At 44.9% G+C, this 19,680-nt stretch overlaps 1 long non-coding RNA gene across 4 annotated transcripts in view; it reads right to left on the bottom strand.

The window, feature by feature from the left end:
- Positions 1-19,680, bottom strand: part of LOC307181360 — a 968,012-nt gene that overhangs the window by 126,283 nt on the left and 822,049 nt on the right. Inside the window, exon 10 of one of the 4 annotated variants that reach the window (XR_013826548.1) lies at positions 15,925-15,948. The exons of the other annotated variants lie outside the window; for them this stretch is intronic. This is a non-coding gene — a long non-coding RNA (uncharacterized lncRNA). Of the gene's footprint in view, positions 1-15,924; positions 15,949-19,680 lie in introns of those variants that run through there. 4 annotated transcript variants of the gene reach the window in all.

The raw sequence follows: 19,680 nt of genomic DNA, 5'->3' as shown, positions 1-19,680 counted from the left end.
CCTTTGAAGTCATATTGCATGGTACCCATTACACGGGTCTCAACTCTCCAGGTTTAAGGTATTCTTCCTTCAGCTAAAACATGCATGTGGAACCCAAGTATGATCAACCATGTGAACGGGAGACGTGTTCAAATATGTCTCAGTTTTCCTCCCCTGGTACTCGGGTGCAACATTCCAGACGCTTTACTAACACTCTCCCCACTTGGAGAGTCAGTCCCTTTAACCTCCTGTTTGGCCCAGTTTGCAATTTCTGCGGAAGATGAACAGGAATAGCGAGAACCAATGGAGACTAGCTGGAGGTGTCTGGACGGCAAATTTAACTCTCATTTCCTACCAGGAAGAGGAATTAACCAAAGGCTCAGCGTGCCATGCCAGAACCAGATTAGGGCCTGAAGCCATCCTGCGGTGTTGCGGCCAGCTCAAAAGAAAGCGAGTTGAAGAAAGGAGCTCAGGGGCACTGTAATTCACAAACCTGCAGAGTTATAAATGACAGCTATCGTCCACAAATAGACTGAAGTAAGGCTGCCAAGAGGACTTGAAAGCGGGGCAGAATTGCAGGAAACCGATTTCAGGAGGTAGACTGGAATTGCATTGAAAGCATAGGAGAAGAGGTAGAACGTCCACAATGATGCACTTGGCCAAAAAGGGCGTATGCGTTTTTTCCTGAATATATTCAGGAAAAAACGCATACGCCCTTTTTGGCCAACCAAGCAAGCTTGCAAAGGAAATCTGCACTACAATGAAGTCTCACTTCCCCCCGGTCAAAAGGGCCATCTGAAAAAAGTGTAAAATCCAGAAAGGCAGGACAGGCCATGGAGAACTGGGAGCCTTGTTATGCTGATGGGCGGGATGTAAATTGCCAACAACCACTCGGGAGAAGTGTATGGTGTTTCCTGAAACATCTAAAAAACAAAGCAACAGAGCCTAGGGCACTTCCACTTATGGTCCTATAGCTTAGGGAAATTAAAATCAAAAAGACACAGCCACCCCAAAGTTTGGGACGCCTCCGTTTACAAGAACCTCGTTTACCGTACAAGTTCAATATCACAGAAAGTGAAAAATGGATAAAGATCTTGTGGTACTTACGTACAATGCAGTATCACTCAGCAATGAAATCTATGTCATCAGGCCCGTAGCAGCATAATGAGTGGATTCAGGTACGATGATTCTAACTGAAATAAGTCACACAGAAAAAGAAACATCATAAGATATCACTAATACACGGAATGTAAACTTGGCTACACAGGAACTGCATTCCAAAACAGAACAGGGTCTCAAATTTAGAAAACCAACTTATGCTTGCTTAAGGGGAAAGGTGAGTTGGGGTGCTGCATAAAACCAGAGATTGAAATGAGCACAGATAAAGTTCCTTAAGCCAAATATGGACTAGACAATAGCTACTCCTTGCTCATCGAAATGGACTCAACACCCCATATTAAACGCCTAAGAATGTACCTGACTAGTAAGTATCTTAAAACCTATGGATTGCTATGTCTCCAAAAGAGAATCAAGCGTGTGTACAGGGGCATAAAAGCAGCAGTGATAGGATTGGAGAGGTTCGGTGAGCAAATGAAGACCCTTTGAAGTCATATTGCATGGTACCCATTCCACGGGTCTCAACTCTCCATGTTTAAGGTATTCTTCCTTCAGCTAAAACATTCATGTTCAACCCAGAGTATGATCAAGCATGTGAACGGGAGACGTGTTCAAATATGTCTCAGTTTTCCTCACCTTGTACTCGGGTGCAACATTCCAGACGCTTTACTAACACTCTCCCGACTTGGAGAGTCAGTCCCTTTAACCTCCTGTTTGGCCCAGTTTGCAATTTCTGCGGAAGATGAACAGGAATAGCGAGAACCAATGAGAGACTAGCTGGAGGTGTCTGAACGGGCAAATTTAACTCTCATTTCCACCAGGAAGAGGAATTAACCAAAGGCTCAGCATGCCGGGCCGGAACCAGATTAGGGCCTGAAGCCATCCTGCGGTGTTGCGGCCAGGTCACAAGAAAGCGAGTTGAAGAAAGGAGCTCAGGGGCACTGTAATTCACAAACCTGCAGAGTTATAAATGACAGCTATCGTCCAAAAATAGACTGAAGTAAGGCTGCCAAGAGGACTTGAAAGCGGGGCAGAATTGCAGGAAACCGATTTCAGGACGTAGACTGGAATTGCATTGAAAGCATAGGAAAAGAGGCAGAACGTCCACAGTGATGCACTTGGTCAAAAAGGGCGTATGCGTTTTTTCCTGAATATATTCAGGAAAAAACGCATACGCCCTTTTTGGCCAACCAAGCAAGCTTGCAAAGGAAATCTGCACTACAATGAAGTCTCACTTCCCCCCGGTCAAAAGGGCCATCTGAAAAAAGTGTAAAATCCAGAAACGCAACAGGCCATTGAGAACTGGGAGCCTTGTTATGCTGATGGGCGGGATGTAAATTGCCAAAAGACACTCGGGAGAAGTGTATGGTGTTTCCTGAAACATCTAAAAAACAAAGCAACAGAGCCTAGGGCACTTCCACTTATGGTCCTATAGCTTAGGGAAATTAAAATCAAAAAGACACAGCCACCCCAAAGTTTGGAACGGCTCTGTTTACAAGAACCTCGTTTACAGTACAAGTTCAACATCGCAGAAAGTGAAAAATGGATAAAGAACTTGTGGTACTTACGTACAATGCAGTATCACTCAGCAATGAAATCTATGTCATCAGGCCCGTAGCAGCATAATGAGTAGATTCACGTACGATGATTCTAACTGAAATAAGTCACACAGAAAAAGAAACATCATAAGATATCACTAATAGACGCAATGTAAACTTGGCTACACAGGAACTGAATTCCAAAACAGAACAGGTTCTCAAATTTAGAAAAGCAACTTATGCTTGCTTAAGGGGAAAGGTGAGTTGGGTTGCTGCATAAAACCAGAGATTGAAATGAGCACAGATAAAGTTCCTTAAGCCAAATATGGAATAGACAAGAGCTACTCCTTGCTCAACAAAATGGACTCAACACCGCATATTAAACGCCTAAGAATGTACCTGACTAGTAAGTATCTTAAAACCTATGCATTGCTATGTCTCCGAAAGAGAATCAAGCATGTGTACAGGGGCATAAACGCAGCAGTGATAGGATTGGAGAGGTTCGGTGAGCAAATGAAGACCCTTTGAAGTCATATTGCATGGTACCCATTCCACGGGTTTCAACTACCCAGGTTTTAGGTATTCTTCCTTCAGCTAAAACATGCATGTGGAACCCAGAGTATGATCAACCATGTGATCAGGAGACGTGTTCAAATATGTCTCAGTTTTCCTCCCCTGGTACTCGGGTGCAACATTGCAGACGCTTTACTAACACTCTCCCCACTTGGAGAGTCAGTCCCTTTAACCTCCTGTTTGGCCCAGTTTGCAATTTCTGCGGAAGATGAACAGGAATAGCGAGAACCAATGAGAGGCTAGCTGGAGGTGTCTGGACGGGCAAATTTAACTCTCATTTCCCACCAGGAAGAGGAATTAACCAAAGGCTCAGCATGCCGGGCCGGAACCAGATTAGGGCCTGAAGCCATCCTGCGGTGTTGCGGCCAGGTCACAAGAAAGCGAGTTGAAGAAAGGAGCTCAGGGGCACTGCAATTCACAAACCTGCAGAGTTATAAATGACAGCTATCGTCCAAAAATAGACTGAAGTAAGGCTGCCAAGAGGACTTGAAAGCGGGGCAGAATTGCAGGAAACCGATTTCAGGAGGTAGACTGGAATTGCATTGAAAGCATAGGAGAAGAGGTAGAACGTCCACAATGATGCACTTGGCCAAAAAGGGCGTATGCGTTCTTTCCTGAATATATTCAGGAAAAAATGCATACGCCCTTTTTGGCCAACCAAGCAAGCTTGCAAAGGAAATCTGCACTACAATGAAGTCTCACTTCCCCCCGGTCAAAAGGGCCATCTGAAAAAAGTGTAAAATCCAGAAAGGCAACAGGCCATTGAGAACTGGGAGCCTTGTTATGCTGATGGGCGGGATGTAAATTGCCAACAACCACTCGGGAGAAGTGTATGGTGTTTCCTGAAACATCTAAAAAACAAAGCAACAGAACCTAGGGCACTGCCACTTATGGTCCTATAGCTTAGGGAAATTAAAATCAAAAAGACACAGCCACCCCAAAGTTTGGAACGGCTCTGTTTACAAGAACCTCGTTTACAGTACAAGTTCAACATCGCAGAAAGTGAAAAATGGATAAAGAAGTTGTGGTATTTACTTACAAAGCAATATCAGTCAGCAATGAAATCTGTGTCATCAGGCCCTTAGCAGCACAATGAGTGGATTCAGGTATGATGATTCTAACTGAAATAAGTCACACAGAAAAAGAAACATCATAAGATATCAGTAATACACGGAATGTAAACTTGGCTACACAGGAACTGAATTACACAACAGAACAGGGTCTCAAATTTAGAAAACCAACTTATGCTTGCTTAAGGGTAAAGGTGAGTTGGGGTGCTGCATAAAACCAGAGATTGAAATGAGCACAGATAAAGTTCCTTAAGCCAAATATGGAATAGACAAGAGCTATTCCTTGCTCAACGAAATGGACTCAACACCCCATATTAAACGCCTAAGAATGTACCTGACTAGTAAGTATCTTAAAACCTAGGGATTGCTATGTCTCCGAAAGAGAATCAAGCGTGTGTACTGGGGCATAAATGCAGCAGTGATAGGATTGGAGAGGATCGGTGAGCAAATGAAGACCCTTTGAAGTCATATTGCATGGTACCCATTCCACGGGTCTCAACTCTCCAGGTTTAAGGTATTCTTCCTTCAGCTAAAACATGCATGTGGAACCCAGAGTATGATCAACCGTGTGATCGGGAGACGTGTTCAAATATGTCTCAGTTTTCATACCCTGGTACTCGGGTGCTACATTCCAGACGCTTTACTAACACTCTCCCGACTTGGACAGTCAGTGCCTTTAACCTTCTGTTTGGCCCAGTTTGCAATTTCTGCGGAAGATGAACAGGAATAGGGAGAACCAATGAGAGACTAGCTGGAGGTGTCTGGACGGGCAAATTTAACTCTCATTTGCCACTAGGAAGAGGAATTAACCAAAGGCTCAGCGTGCCGTGGCGGAAACAGATTAGGGCCTGAAGCCATCCTGTGGTGTTGCGGCCAGCTCACAAGAAAGTGAGTTGAAGAAAGGAGCTCAGGGGCTCTGTAATTCACAAACCTACAGAGTTATAAATGACAGCTATCGTCCAAAAATAGACTGAAGTAAGGCTGCCAAGAGGACTTGAAAGCGGGGCAGAATTGCAGGATACCGATTTCAGTAGGTAGACTGGAATTGCATTGAAAGCATAGGAAAAGAGGCAGAACGTCCACAATGATGCACTTTGCCAAAAGGGCGTATGCGTTTTTTCCTGAATATATTCAGGAAAAAACGCATACGCCCTTTTTGGCCAACCAAGCAAGCTTGCAAAGGAAATCTGCACTACAATGAAGTCTCACTTCCCCCCGGTCAAAAGGGCCATCAGAATAAAGTGTAAAATCCAGAAAGGCAGGACAGGCCATGGAGAACTGGGAGCCTTGTTATGCTGATGGGCGGGATGTAAATTGCCAACAGACACTCGGGAGAAGTGTATGGTGTTTCCTGAAACATCTAAAAAACAAAGCAACAGAGCCTAGGGTACTTCCACTTATGGTCCTATAGCTTAGGGAAATTAATATCAAAAAGACACAGCAACCCCAAAATTTGGGACGGCTCTTTTTACAGGAATCTCTTCTACGGCACAAGTTAAATATCCCAGAGAGCAAATAATGGATAAAGAAGTTGCGGTACTTCTGTACAACAGAATACCACTCAGCAATGAAATCTATGTCACCAGGCCCGTACCAGCATAATGAGTGCATTGAGGCACGATGATTCTAAGTGAAATAAGTCACACAGAAAAAGAAACATCATAAGGTATCACTAATACACGGAATGTGAACTTGGCTACACATGAACTGAATTACAAAACAGAACAGGGTCTCAAGTTTAGAAAACCAACTTATGCCTGCTTAAGGGGGAAGGTGAGTTGGGGTGCTGCATAAAAGCAGAGTTTGAAGTTAGCACAGATACCGTTCCATAAGCCAAATATGTAATAGACAAGAGCTACCCCTTGCTCAACGAAATGGATTCAACAATGAGGTATCACCTCACACCTGGTAGAATAGGCATCATTGAAAATCTACAAACAAAAAATGCTGGAAAGGGTGTGGAGAAAAGGAACCCTCTTCCACTATTGTTGGGAATATAAATTGATACAGTCATTATGGAGAACAATATGGAATTTCTTAAGAAACTAACAATAGAATTACCATATGATACAGCAATCCCAGTACTGGACATATACCCAGACAAAACCATAAATCAAAAAGAGTCATTCACCGCAATGTTCATTGCATCACTATTTACAATATCGAGGTAATGGAAGCAACCTAAATGCCCACAGACAGACGAATGCATAAAGCTGTGGTACATATATAAAATGGAATATTACTAAGCCATGAAAAGGAATGAAATTGGGTCATTTGTAGAGACGTCGATGGATCTAGAGACTGTCATACAGAGTGAAGTAAGTCAGAAAGAGAAAAACAAATCTTGTATATTCATGCATATATGTGGAACCTAGAAAAACTGTACAGATTAACCATTTTGCAAGGCATAAATAGAGCAACAGATGTAGACAACAAACGTATGGACAACAAGGGGGGAAAGCTGTTGGGGGGGTGGTGGTGGGAGGAGTTGAGAGACTGGGATTGGCATGTATACATTTATATGTATAAAATAGATAACCAATAAGAACCTGCTGTATAAAAATATAAAATAAAATTCAAAATTAAAAAGAAGTAAAATTTAAAAAATAAAACAGAAAAAACAATTATTCCCTGCACATACATGTATTTATATGAATAAATTATTTCCATGCTTATATCTGTAAATACAAAAAAGAGGAATAAAATCTACCTTGAACCAAAAACGAAAAAGAGAAAAAAAACACAGAACCCACCAGTTACACAGAGGAAAACCGTATCAGGGCACTTGCTCCAGTTGTAAACAATTCTGAAGTTGGTCAGTGGTGGGGAATCGTCTCCCATTCAGCCAGCAGCCCCCACGCAACAAGCGTCCTCATTGCAAAGCTGGGGCACCGTGCCGAGGCATCTGTGAGTAAACGTGAGCTGAGCCCCAGGCCAGTTGCTGCTGAACTATTCCCACCCGTCCCAGGTAAAACACCTGAATATATACAAGGACTTGAAAGCCTAGAGGAAGGGCCATAGAGCCACACGAGTGACAGCATGCCGGCCGACTTGGTGCCTGCAGGCCAGCCAGGATGGTCCTGGCCCTGGGTGCTCTTCTGGAAGATTTCCATTTCCCTGCCTGAGATACCCGTCCTGTCCCTGCCCCCACTGCTTTTTTCCTTCCTCACCTCTGCCCAGGGAGAAATTCCAGCAGCAGGTATGGGTGACACATCCTCTTCTTTAGCAGGTGGCAGCCTGGCAACTGCTGCAGAAAGTCCAGCAGAGCCCCACTCACACTGGGCCACCCACAAAGCCGTGGCCTCTCACTCCCTCCCACCAGCCCAGCCCCGAGACTGCTGACAGGGCAGAGAAAATGGCGTCAGGCACGGCTGCAGGGGCTCTTGCTGCCTGGAGTGGTATTTATATTGATCTCAACCCAGGCACACCTGGGGAGGGCTGGCCGGCACGGTAAGGCTGCCCAGGTCAGCCAATCATCACCCCTCAGGGGCTCACAGTTGCAGAAAATGGAACTTGCTGAACCGGCCAGGTCCAAGGAACAGGTGTGGGCTCCTGAGAGTCAGGATAGACAAGGGGCTGCAGCTTTGGCTTGTTTTCTAATCATTTTATCTGGCCCATGAGTGGGAGACAACTTCAAGAAAACCCTCTCCTAATGAGAGGAACCCAGGAGTCAGGCAGAGGAGGGGTGGGTGGTGGTTGGAGACAGAGGCCTGGTGCCCCGGGTGCAGTGGAAGTCTCTGGAAGACCAGGTGGAGGGAGGCCTCACGGAGTGATGCCCAGGGTCACAGACCTGTCGCAGCTGCTGTTTGTTAGTTCAAGTCCTGCTCTGAGGTGCTCTGTGTCAGCTCTGAGCGACAGGTGAGCTGGGGGTGCTCTGCAATGAGGGCTATGTGCACGGTTCCTGTGTGCCCAGCCCTGCCACGGTACCTGCAAGGGTAGCTCTGTATCCTGGGAGGGGCCTGACCACGAGAGCCCCGTGGGCTGGGGTGGGGGTGGGGTACCTGCCCAGGTGAGCTCCATATTCTGGGATTGGTCTGACCACGAGAGCCCCATGGGCTGCTGGGGACCTGGTAAAGGATGTCAGGACAGTCAGTGAAGCCACCGAGGATATACCTCCAGTTGCTCCTAATTCCTACACCCTGCTGGTCATTCTACCAACCACCAACCACCAGGACATGGTATTCTGTATTAGTCTTCAATGATGCCTTCTTTTGTATTCCATTAGTCCCAGAGTCACAAGAAATTTTGGCTTGTGAGTGGCAGGACTCCACATACAACTAAAACAATACTTCCGGGCCGTCTGGCCCCAAGGGTGCAAAAATTCCCACACCATCTTTGGGGAAAGCTTAGCTAAAGACCTAAAAGTTCTACCTCTGGAAAAGGAAACCCTCCTTCAATATGCAGACGACATTCTGATCACCAGCCCTACTAAGGAGGCCTCTGAACTACCAAGCCAATAAAGGATAGAAGTTGTCCAAGAAAAAGCTCAAATATCACAGACTGCGGTGACCTGCCTGGGCTTCATTCTCACAGAAGGTCAGAGAAGCCCATCCCAGGAAAGGGAAGAAACCATTTTCAGCCTTACCCCTTTCTAAAACTAGAAGACAGCTTAGGGGTTCCTGGGGAGGCCAGGGTTTGCTGCTTCTGGATCCCTAACTACAGTCTACTAGCTGGGCCTCTATATGAAACACTGAAAGGAAAAGATGATGATCCTTTTGAATAGAATCCAGAAGTGGCCTTTCAAGAATGGAAAGAGCAGTCAATTCAGACCCTTGCCCTGGAACTCCCTAATTTAGCTAAACCCTTTGACCTTTACATTCCCGGTGAAAGGTGAATCGCCATTGGAGAATTAGTGCAAAAACTGGGACCGCTTGAAATGGAACAATGCAAGAATGCCATCCAGGTAGGATAAACTACGGTCACTAAGGGGCTTGGCCCACTGCCACATCTGGCCAAGATACTGGCGGTATCTAAAAACCTGGAAATCAGCAGCCCAAAAGGCCACCTCCCTCCTAAGGGAAAAGGACCCCACGTGGTGATCCTAACCACCAACCATGCCCTGAAGTTGCAGGGTTCGCTCCGTGGGCACACCGACCTCGAGTGAGGAGGCCCTCCAACTCCAACATCCAGAGGGATAACCGGGGGCAACAGGGCACCATGACGACTCGTGTGAACATCACTTGACCTGGAGTTTCTCTCATAAAACAACAAGAGTGTGTCCCAAAAGAGTAGACTACTGCTTGCAGGACTTACTGCACCCAGAGGGGAGCTAATAATCTTGGCGGGGGAACAGTATACCACACTGTCACCATAGAAAAGCCTACAGACACCGTGATGATGGTGGCCAATAAGACCGGCTGGACTCCTGTTTACTTCAAAAGGCTGTTGACTCAGTAGCCATCATGGTCCTTGGTCACCACTGACCTTGGACTGTCTGGGAGTTGAGCGGGCAGGGCTCTGACACCTGGTGCTGTTTGTACGCTAATTCAGGGGCCTAATTGAAGAAAGCGCAGACTACTGGTCAGAGCATCTAGGCTGGCAGAGACGGTCAGCCTAAGGTGGCCGAACAAATGTGGGGCGGGGTGAAACCGGCCCCCACAGCGTCTCTGCACATCTCTTTCCTGGACCCTTAAAGGTCATTAGAATCTATAACACTTCCAATGCTGGTGCTCAGGTGGACGAGCAGGGAGGCAGGGGTCCTGGGGACAATCAACGTCACCGGGAGGCTGCTGGGGAGAAGCTCTGACCCTCGCCCCAGGGTATGAGGGCTCCCAACTCAGCACTCAGCAGTTACAGAAGAAGGGTCTGCACCCTCAGCACTCCAAGAATGAGGAACGGGACAAAAGGCAGAGGAGGGGTTTGTCCCCAGCAAAGCCCATTAAAAATCCCTGGGAGATAAAAATAGAATCTGGGCAATAAAGTCAAGTCTAACCTTTTTTATCCTTTGTGCTTTGTCTAATTTCACGTGCTCCTAGGGTCCCGCATGCAGAGGTTCCACACCCGGCACTTCAGACCAGATTTCCTAGTGCAGAATGGCTGGGGCGACACCTCAGCTCCTGGGGCCCAGTGCAGACTCCACGATATAGAGCCTGAGCTACAGCCAACCCGGCCCTCGAGAGCTCCGCCGCCTCCCTCCCTCCCACTGACTCTGACAGGATCTCTACACAGCAGCCCAGCCCACAGCCCACGGGGTAGTGCATGCTCTCACCTCTCCATTCTCTGATCAAAATATAAAGGTTCCTTTGCTTGTGAACCAAACTCAGTCTCGATCTGTTGGCCCCAATGACACTGGGCAGGGGGACACTTGTTGGGGTCCACTCTGGAGGATCAGTAACAGAAATTGAGACTATTGTAACCTCAATGAACAGATGTGTGAGCCAAACTGTAGTTAACATAGAACAGTGTATGAGGCTCGGGTAAAATAAGATGTTTTTAACACTTCCATTTGATATTTCCATCACTTTTTATAAGCAAGTTCAGTGAAAAGGTTTGTCTTATTTGTCAGGTCAATATTAGAGAAACGAAGTGATTTCTTTCCAAGGATGTACAGCTAATAATCTTGGTTAAACCTTCAATCTTGTTTTAAATGCTTTTCCATTGAAAATGATACCTCTCTTTCAGCTCCCCCATTTCTGAGAAGTATAAAATCTTATAATTTATTATTACCAAAGGGGAAAGGTGGGAGGAGGGATAAATTAACAGTTTGGAATGAACACATACACACTGCTATGTATAAAATAGATCATCAACAAGGAACTACTGTATAGCACAGGGAACTACACTCAACATTTTGCAATAACCTATAAGGGGAAATAATCTGAAAAAGAATAGATATTTTTATTGACATCATCTATCAATGACAGTTAAAGTGTAGCCTAAGGGAAGCTGGTGGTGAGTGCTTCTGACCCTGAAGACTTCAATCATCTAAAGTTTGGACTCTGCCTACTTCCCAAGGCCCTTAATGAACATATGTGTAGCCGTAGCTTAAAAACTTCCCCAGTTTGGGTTTCGGGGAGACACTGATTTTGAAAAAGCCCTGGTGTTCTCCTTACATGAATGGGACTCTTCCTACTGCTAAAACATGTCTGTCACACCCAGAGGATGGTATACCGTCTGATCGGGAAGAGTTTGGAAAAGGCATCTCATCTCCTCATCTCCTGGTGCTCGGGTTCACCCCTCCAGCGTCTTTACTAACAGTCTCCCCACTTGGAGATGTCAGCACTGTCAACATCCTGTTGCGTACAGTTTGGAATTTGTCCAGAGGATGAAGCGGAAGGATGAGGAACAATGAGAGACAAGTCCTAGGTGTTCAGACAGGCACATGTCACTCTAATTTCCAATCAGGAAGACGAATTGACCAAAGGCTAGGGTTGCCCATGGAAACAGTATAGGGCTTGAGGAAATCCCGCTGCTTTGTGGCCAGTTCCCATAAACACGAGTTGAACAATGGAACTCAGGGACAGTAAAATTCACAAAACTGCAGAGTTGAAAATATCCATCACTGAAAAATGTCTTGAGGAAAGTCAGAGAAAAGGACTTGTAAGCAAGGGAGAATGGCAGGAAAGGGATTTGAGGAGGTAGAAAGGACTCGCCATTAAGCACAAGAAAAGGAGCTGAACATTGCCAACATTGCCAACATTGCAGTTGGCCAAAAAGGGTGTATGCGTTCTTTTCTGTATATATTCAAGAAAAGGGCATACACTTTTTTAGCCAACCAAACAGGTGGGCACTGGAAGTCAATACTACAAAAGATATCACTTCGCATCAGTCAGAAGAGCCATCCTCATAAAGCGTAAACAACAGAAATGCAGGACAGGGCAACGAGAAGAGGGAGCCCTGTGAGACTTATAGTGGAAATGTATATTGCCAACGGCCATTCTGGAGAAGTGTATTGTGTTTACTAAAGCATCTAAAAAATGAGCTACAGAGCATAGGGCACTTGCACTCATGGGCGTATATCTTGGGAAAAACAAAAATCGAGAGGACACAGGCACCCCAATGTTTACCCCCTCTCTGTTTAAAAGATCCTCGACTAGGCTATAACTTAAATGTCTCTGGAGGGAAAAAATGGATAGAGATGTGGTACTTAGGTAGAGTGGAATATTATTCAGCCTGGAAATCAATGAAATATGGCCAGTTGTAACAACTCCGGAGGAGTTACGTATGATCATTCTAAGTGACAGAATTCAAAAAGAAAAAGACACATATCATAAGATATCACTTAAAGGTGGAATCCAAAATGGCTACACATGAAATAAATTACAAAACAAAAACATAGTCAAATATGTAGAAAACACGCATAAGGCTGCTAAACGGGAAAGGTGGGGAGGGGTGAGGCATCATCCAGGAGGTTGAAATTAGCAAAGATACCATTCCAAATACCAAACTGATAATCAACAAGGCCTACACGGTAGCTAAAAGAACTGCACTCAGCACACTCAAGTCACCGGAAAAGAATATATACGACTGGTAAGAATCTGAAAAAGAATTTATTGATGTCTCTCTGTACGCGAATCAAGTGGATGTACAGCAGCAAGAAACAGAGCTTTGAAAATCAGCTGTAACCAATATAGTAATAAATTGAAAAAAATAAACGACAGAGAGACAGAGAAAACCTCTTACAACTTTTCCTCAGGGACGGTGATGCAACATGGATTGAACACATCTAGACCCACAGCAGGATGAGACATAAGGCTGGAAACTGTTTGCGCTAAGAGAAATGTGAGGTTGGGTGAGGAAATGCACACCCTTTAAAGTAATACTACCTGGTACCCATTCAATGGGTCCCAAATCTGCAGGTTCAAGGGATCTTCCTACAGCTAAAACATGCATGGAAAACCCAGAGGACTGTACACCATGTGATCGGGAGATGTGTCTAAAATGCACCTCATTTATCCTCTCCTGGTGCTCCTGTTCACCATTCCAGCCACGCTACTTAGAATCTCCCCACTTGGAGAATCAGCACATTTAAACTTCTGTTTCACACATTTTGCAAATTGTGAGGAGGATGAACGGGAAGAGGGGGAACCAATGAGAGAAGAGTTGTAGGGGTTTGGACGGGCACATATCACTCTAATTTCCCATTAAGAATAAGAATTAAAGAAAGGCTCAGCCTGCCTCGCCGGAGCCAAAATAGGGCCTGAAGCAATCCTGCGGGTTTGAGGCCAGCTCACAAAAGAGCAACTTAAAAAATGGAGCTCAGGGTCACTGCAATTCACAAACCTGCAGAGTTATAAATGAAAACTAACGTCCAAAAATATGTTGAGATAAGGCAAAGAAGAGGATCTGAATGCAAGACAGAATTGCAAGAAACAGATTTCAAGAGATAGATTGGACTCGTCTTTAACGCACATGAAAAGCGGCAGAATTTCGACAATGATGCAGTTGGCCCAAAAGGGCGTATGCGTTTTTTCCTGATTATATCCAGGAGAAAACGCATACGCACTTTATGGGCAACGAAGCAAGCAAGCAATGCAAATGTGCACAACAAAGAAGTCTCACTTCCCACCGGTCAAAAGGGCCATCCTAAAAAATTGTAAAAACCAGAAATGCAGGACAGGCCATGGAGAACAGGGAGCCTTTATACGCTGATGGGCAGTGTGTGAACTGCCGAGAGCCACTCTGGAGAAGTGTATGGTGGTTCCTAAATCATCTAAAAAACAGAGCTACAGAGCATAGGACACTTCCAATCATGAGAGTATATCTAGGGAAGTCTAAAAATCAACAAGACACAAGCACACCACAGTTTAGGGCTACTCTGTTTACAAGAACCTCAACTTCAGTACACCTTAAATATCCCAGGAAAGAGAACAATGGATAAAGAAGATGTGGTACTTATGTACAATGGAATATCTCTTCACCATGAAATCAATGTAATAAGGCTAGTAGAAGGATAAAGAGTGGATTTAGGTCCGATAATACTACTTGAAATAAGTCAAACAGAAAAAGAAACATATCATAAGATATCACTTATAGAGGGAGGGTAAATATGGCTGCACAAGAAATGAATTACAAAACAGAACAGTGTCTCACATTTAGAAAACACACTTATGTCAGCTTAAGGGGAAAGGAGAGGTGGGGTGATGCATAAAACCAGAGTTTGAAATTAGCACAGATACCGTTCAATAAACCAAATAGGTATTAGACAAGATCTACACCTTGCTCAATGAACAGGCCTCAACACACCCTATACACCGCAGAGAAATATATCTGAGGAATAAGAATCTTAAAACCCATGTATTGATATATCTCCATAAGGGAATCAAGTGTGTGCAGAGCGGCACAAACACAGCAGTGAAAAGGAGCTAAACCCCATTATAGAAATAAATTTTAAAAACAAAACGCTGAAACAATGAAAGAGAGAAAAATTCTTACAAAATTCGCTCAGGGGCTGTGATGCAACCTGGATTGACCACATATAAACCCACAGCTGGATAAGACATAAGGCTGGACACTTGGGGCTGACAGGATTGGTGAGCTTTGGTGAGCAACTGCCGAAAGTTTAATGCAATACTTCATGCTACTCAGTCCAAGGGTCCCAACACTCCAGGTTGAAGGGAATCTTCCTACAGCTAAACCATGCTTGGGAAACCCAGCGACTGGTATACCATATGATCGGGAAAGGTTTCTAAAACACACCTCATTTTTCCTCTCCTGGGGCTCCGGATCGACATTCCAGCCGCTTTACTAACAACATCCCCACATGGAGTCAATGCCTTTAAGTTCTGGTATCGCACAGTCTGCAGTTAGTGCAGAGGATGAATGGGAATAGGGGGAACCAGTGAGAAACTAGCTGTAGCGGTTTCAATGGGCACATGTCACTCTAATATCACATCAGTAAGAAGAATTAACCAAAGGCACAGCAAGGTGCCCCAGAAGAAAAATAGGGCTTCAAGGAATCCTGTGGTTATGGGGCAAGACCACAAAAATAAGAGCTAAAAAATGGAGCTAAGGGCCACTGCAATTCAAAAACCTGCAGAGTTATAAAGGCCAACTATTTTTAAAAAATATATTGAGGTAAGGCTATGAAGAGGCATTGAAAGCAAGGCAGAATTGCAGGAAACCGATTTCAGGAGGTAGACTGGAATTGCATTGAAAGCATATGAAGAGAGTCAGAAACTCGACAATGATGCACTTGGCCAAAAAGGGCGTATGCGTTTTTTCCTGAATATATTCAGGAAAAAACGCATACGCCCTTTTTGGCCAACCAAGCAAGCTTGCAAAGGAAATCTGCACTACAATGAAGTCTCACTTCCACCCGGTCAAAAGGGCCATCTGAAAAAAGTGTAAAATTCATAAAGGCACGACAGGCCATGGAGAACTGGGAGACTTGTTATGCTGATGGGTGGGATGTAAATTGCCAACAACCATTCTGGAGAAGTGTATGGTGTTTCCTGAAACATCTAAAAAACAAAGCAACAGAGCCTAGGGCACTTCCACTTATGGTCCTATAGCTTAGGGAAATTAAAATCAAAAAGACACAGCCACCCCAAAGTTTGGAACGGCTCTGTTTACAAGAACCTCGTTTACGGTACAAGTTCAATATCGCAGAAAGTGAAAAATGGATAAAGAACTTGTGGTACTTACGTACAATGCAATATCACTCAGCAATGAAATCTATGTCATCAGGCCCGTAGCAGCATAATGAGTGGATTCAGGTATGATGATTCGAACTGAAATAAGTCACACAGAAAAGAAACATCATAAGGTATCACTAATACACAGAATGTGAACTTGGCTACACATGAACTGAATTACAAAACAGAACAGTGTCTCAAGTTTAGAAAACCAACTTACGCTTGCTTAAGGGGGAAGGTGAGTTGGGGTGCTGCATAAAACCAGAGATTGAAATGAGCACAGATAAAGTTCCTTAAGCCAAATATGGAATAGACAAGAGCTACTCCTTGCTCAACGAAATGGACTCAACACCCCATATTAAACGCCTAAGAATGTACCTGACTAGTAAGTATCTTAAAACCTATGGATTGCTATGTCTCCGAAAGAGAATCAAGCGTGTGTACAGGGGCATAAACGCAGCAGTGATAGGATTGGAGAGGTTCGGTGAGCAAATGAAGACCCTTAGAAGTCATATTGCATGGTACTCATTCCACGGGTCTCAACTCTCCAGGTTTAAGGTATTCTTCCTTCAGCTAAAACATGCATGTGGAACCCCGAGTATGATCAACCGTGTGAACGGGAGACGTGTTCAAATATGTCTCAGTTTTCCTCCCCTGGTACTCGGGTGCAACATTCCAGACCCTTTACTAACACTCTCCCAATTTGGAGAGTCAGCGCTTTTAACCTCCTGTTTGGCCCCGTTTGCAATTTCTGCGGAAGATGAACAGGAATAGGGAGAACCAATGAGAGACTAGCTGGAGGTGTCTGGACGGGCAAATTTAACTCTCATTTCCCACCAGGAAGAGGAAATAACCAAAGGCTCAGCGTGCCGTGCCGGAACCAGATTAGGACCTGAAGCCATCCTGCGGTGTTGCGGCCAGCTCAAAAGAAAGCGAGTTGAAGAAAGGAGCTCAGGGTCTCTGTAATTCACAAACCTGCAGAGTTATAAATGACAGCTATCGTCCAAAAATAGACTGAAGTAAGGCTTCCAAGAGGACTTGAAAGCGGGGCAGAATTGCAGGATACCGATTTCAGGAGGTAGACTGGAATTGCATTGAAAGCGTAGGAAAAGAGGCAGAACGTCCACAATGATGCACTTTGCCAAAAGGGCATATGCGTTTTTTCCTGAATATATTCAGGAAAAAACGCATACGCCCTTTTTGGCCAACCAAGCAAGCTTGCAAAGGAAATCTGCACTACAATGAAGTCTCACTTCCCCCCGGTCAAAAGGGCCATCAGAATAAAGTGTAAAATCCAGAAAGGCAGGACAGGCCATGGAGAACTAGGAGCCTTTTTATGCTGATGGGCGGGATGTAAATTGCCAACAGACACTCGGGAGAAGTGTATGGTGTTTCCTGAAACATCTAAAAAACAAAGCAACAGAGCCTAGGGCACTTCCACTTATGGTCCTATAGCTTAGGGAAATTAATATCAAAAAGACACAGCAACCCCAAAATTTGGGACGGCTCTTTTTACAGGAATCTGTTCTACGGCACAAGTTAAATATCCCAGAGAGCAAATAATGGATAAAGAAGTTGCGGTACTTCTGTACAACAGAATACCACTCAGCAATGAAATCTATGTCACCAGGCCCATACCAGCATAATGAGTGGATTGAGGCACGATGATTCTAAGTGAAATAAGTCACACAGTAAAAGAAACATCATAAGGTATCACTAATACACGGAATGTGAACTTGGCTACACATGAACTGAATTACAAAACAGAACAGGGTCTCAAGTTTAGAAAACCAACTTATGCCTGCTTAAGGGGAAGGTGAGTTGGGGTGCTGCATAAAAGCAGAGTTTGAAATTAGCACAGATACCGTTCCATAAGCCAAATATGTAATAGACAAGAGCTACCCCTTGCTCAACGAAATGGATTCAACAATGAGGTATCACCTCACACCTGGTAGAATAGGCATCATTGAAAATCTACAAACAAAAAATGCTGGAAAGGGTGTGGAGAAAAGGAACCCTCTTCCACTATTGTTGGGAATATAAATTGATACAGTCATTATGGAGAACAATATGGAATTTCTTAAGAAACTAACAATAGAATTACCATATGATACAGCAATCCCAGTACTGGACATATACCCAGACAAAACCATAAATCAAAAAGAGTCATTCACCGCAATGTTCATTGCATCACTATTTACAATATCGAGGTAATGGAAGCAACCTAAATGCCCACAGACAGACGAATGCATAAAGCTGTGGTACATATATAAAATGGAATATTACTAAGCCATGAAAAGGAATGAAATTGGGTCATTTGTAGAGACGTCGATGGATCTAGAGACTGTCATACAGAGTGAAGTAAGTCAGAAAGAGAAAAACAAATCTTGTATATTCATGCATATATGTGGAACCTAGAAAAACTGTACAGATTAACCATTTTGCAAGGCATAAATAGAGCAACAGATGTAGACAACAAACGTATGGACAACAAGGGGGGAAAGCTGTTGGGGGGGTGGTGGTAGGAGGAGTTGAGAGACTGGGATTGGCATGTATACATTTATATGTATAAAATAGATAACCAATAAGAACCTGCTGTATAAAAATATAAAATAAAATTCAAAATTAAAAAGAAGTAAAATTTAAAAAATAAAACAGAAAAAACAATTATTCCCTGCACATACATGTATTTATATGAATAAATTATTTCCATGCTTATATCTGTAAATACAAAAAAGAGGAATAAAATCTACCTTGAACCAAAAACGAAAAAGAGAAAAAAAACACAGAACCCACCAGTTACACAGAGGAAAACCGTATCAGGGCACTTGCTCCAGTTGTAAACAATTCTGAAGTTGGTCAGTGGTGGGGAATCGTCTCCCATTCAGCCAGCAGCCCCCACACAGCAAGCGTCCTCATTGCAAAGCTGGGGCACCGTGCCGAGGCATCTGTGAGTAAACGTGAGCTGAGCCCCAGGCCAGTTGCTGCTGAACTATTCCCACCCGTCCCAGGTAAAACACCTGAATATATACAAGGACTTGAAAGCCTAGAGGAAGGGCCATAGAGCCACACGAGTGACAGCATGCCGGCCGACTTGGTGCCTGCAGGCCAGCCAGGATGGTCCTGGCCCTGGGTGCTCTTCTGGAAGATTTCCATTTCCCTGCCTGAGATACCCGTCCTGTCCCTGCCCCCACTGCTTTTTTCCTTCCTCACCTCTGCCCAGGGAGAAATTCCAGCAGCAGGTATGGGTGACACATCCTCTTCTTTAGCAGGTGGCAGCCTGGCAACTGCTGCAGAAAGTCCAGCAGAGCCCCACTCACACTGGGCCACCCACAAAGCCGTGGCCTCTCACTCCCTCCCACCAGCCCAGCCCCGAGACTGCTGACAGGGCAGAGAAAATGGCGTCAGGCACGGCTGCAGGGGCTCTTGCTGCCTGGAGTGGTATTTATATTGATCTCAACCCAGGCACACCTGGGGAGGGCTGGCCGGCACGGTAAGGCTGCCCAGGTCAGCCAATCATCACCCCTCAGGGGCTCACAGTTGCAGAAAATGGAACTTGCTGAACCGGCCAGGTCCAAGGAACAGGTGTGGGCTCCTGAGAGTCAGGATAGACAAGGGGCTGCAGCTTTGGCTTGTTTTCTAATCATTTTATCTGGCCCATGAGTGGGAGACAACTTCAAGAAAACCCTCTCCTAATGAGAGGAACCCAGGAGTCAGGCAGAGGAGGGGTGGGTGGTGGTTGGAGACAGAGGCCTGGTGCCCCGGGTGCAGTGGAAGTCTCTGGAAGACCAGGTGGAGGGAGGCCTCACGGAGTGATGCCCAGGGTCA

This window comes from Stenella coeruleoalba (genome assembly GCF_951394435.1).
Source record: "Stenella coeruleoalba genome assembly, contig: scaffold_118, whole genome shotgun sequence".
NCBI classification, from domain to species: domain Eukaryota; kingdom Metazoa; phylum Chordata; class Mammalia; order Artiodactyla; family Delphinidae; genus Stenella; species Stenella coeruleoalba.
Note: the sequence above shows the minus strand (reverse complement) of the source record. Positions and strands in the feature narration are given on the sequence as shown.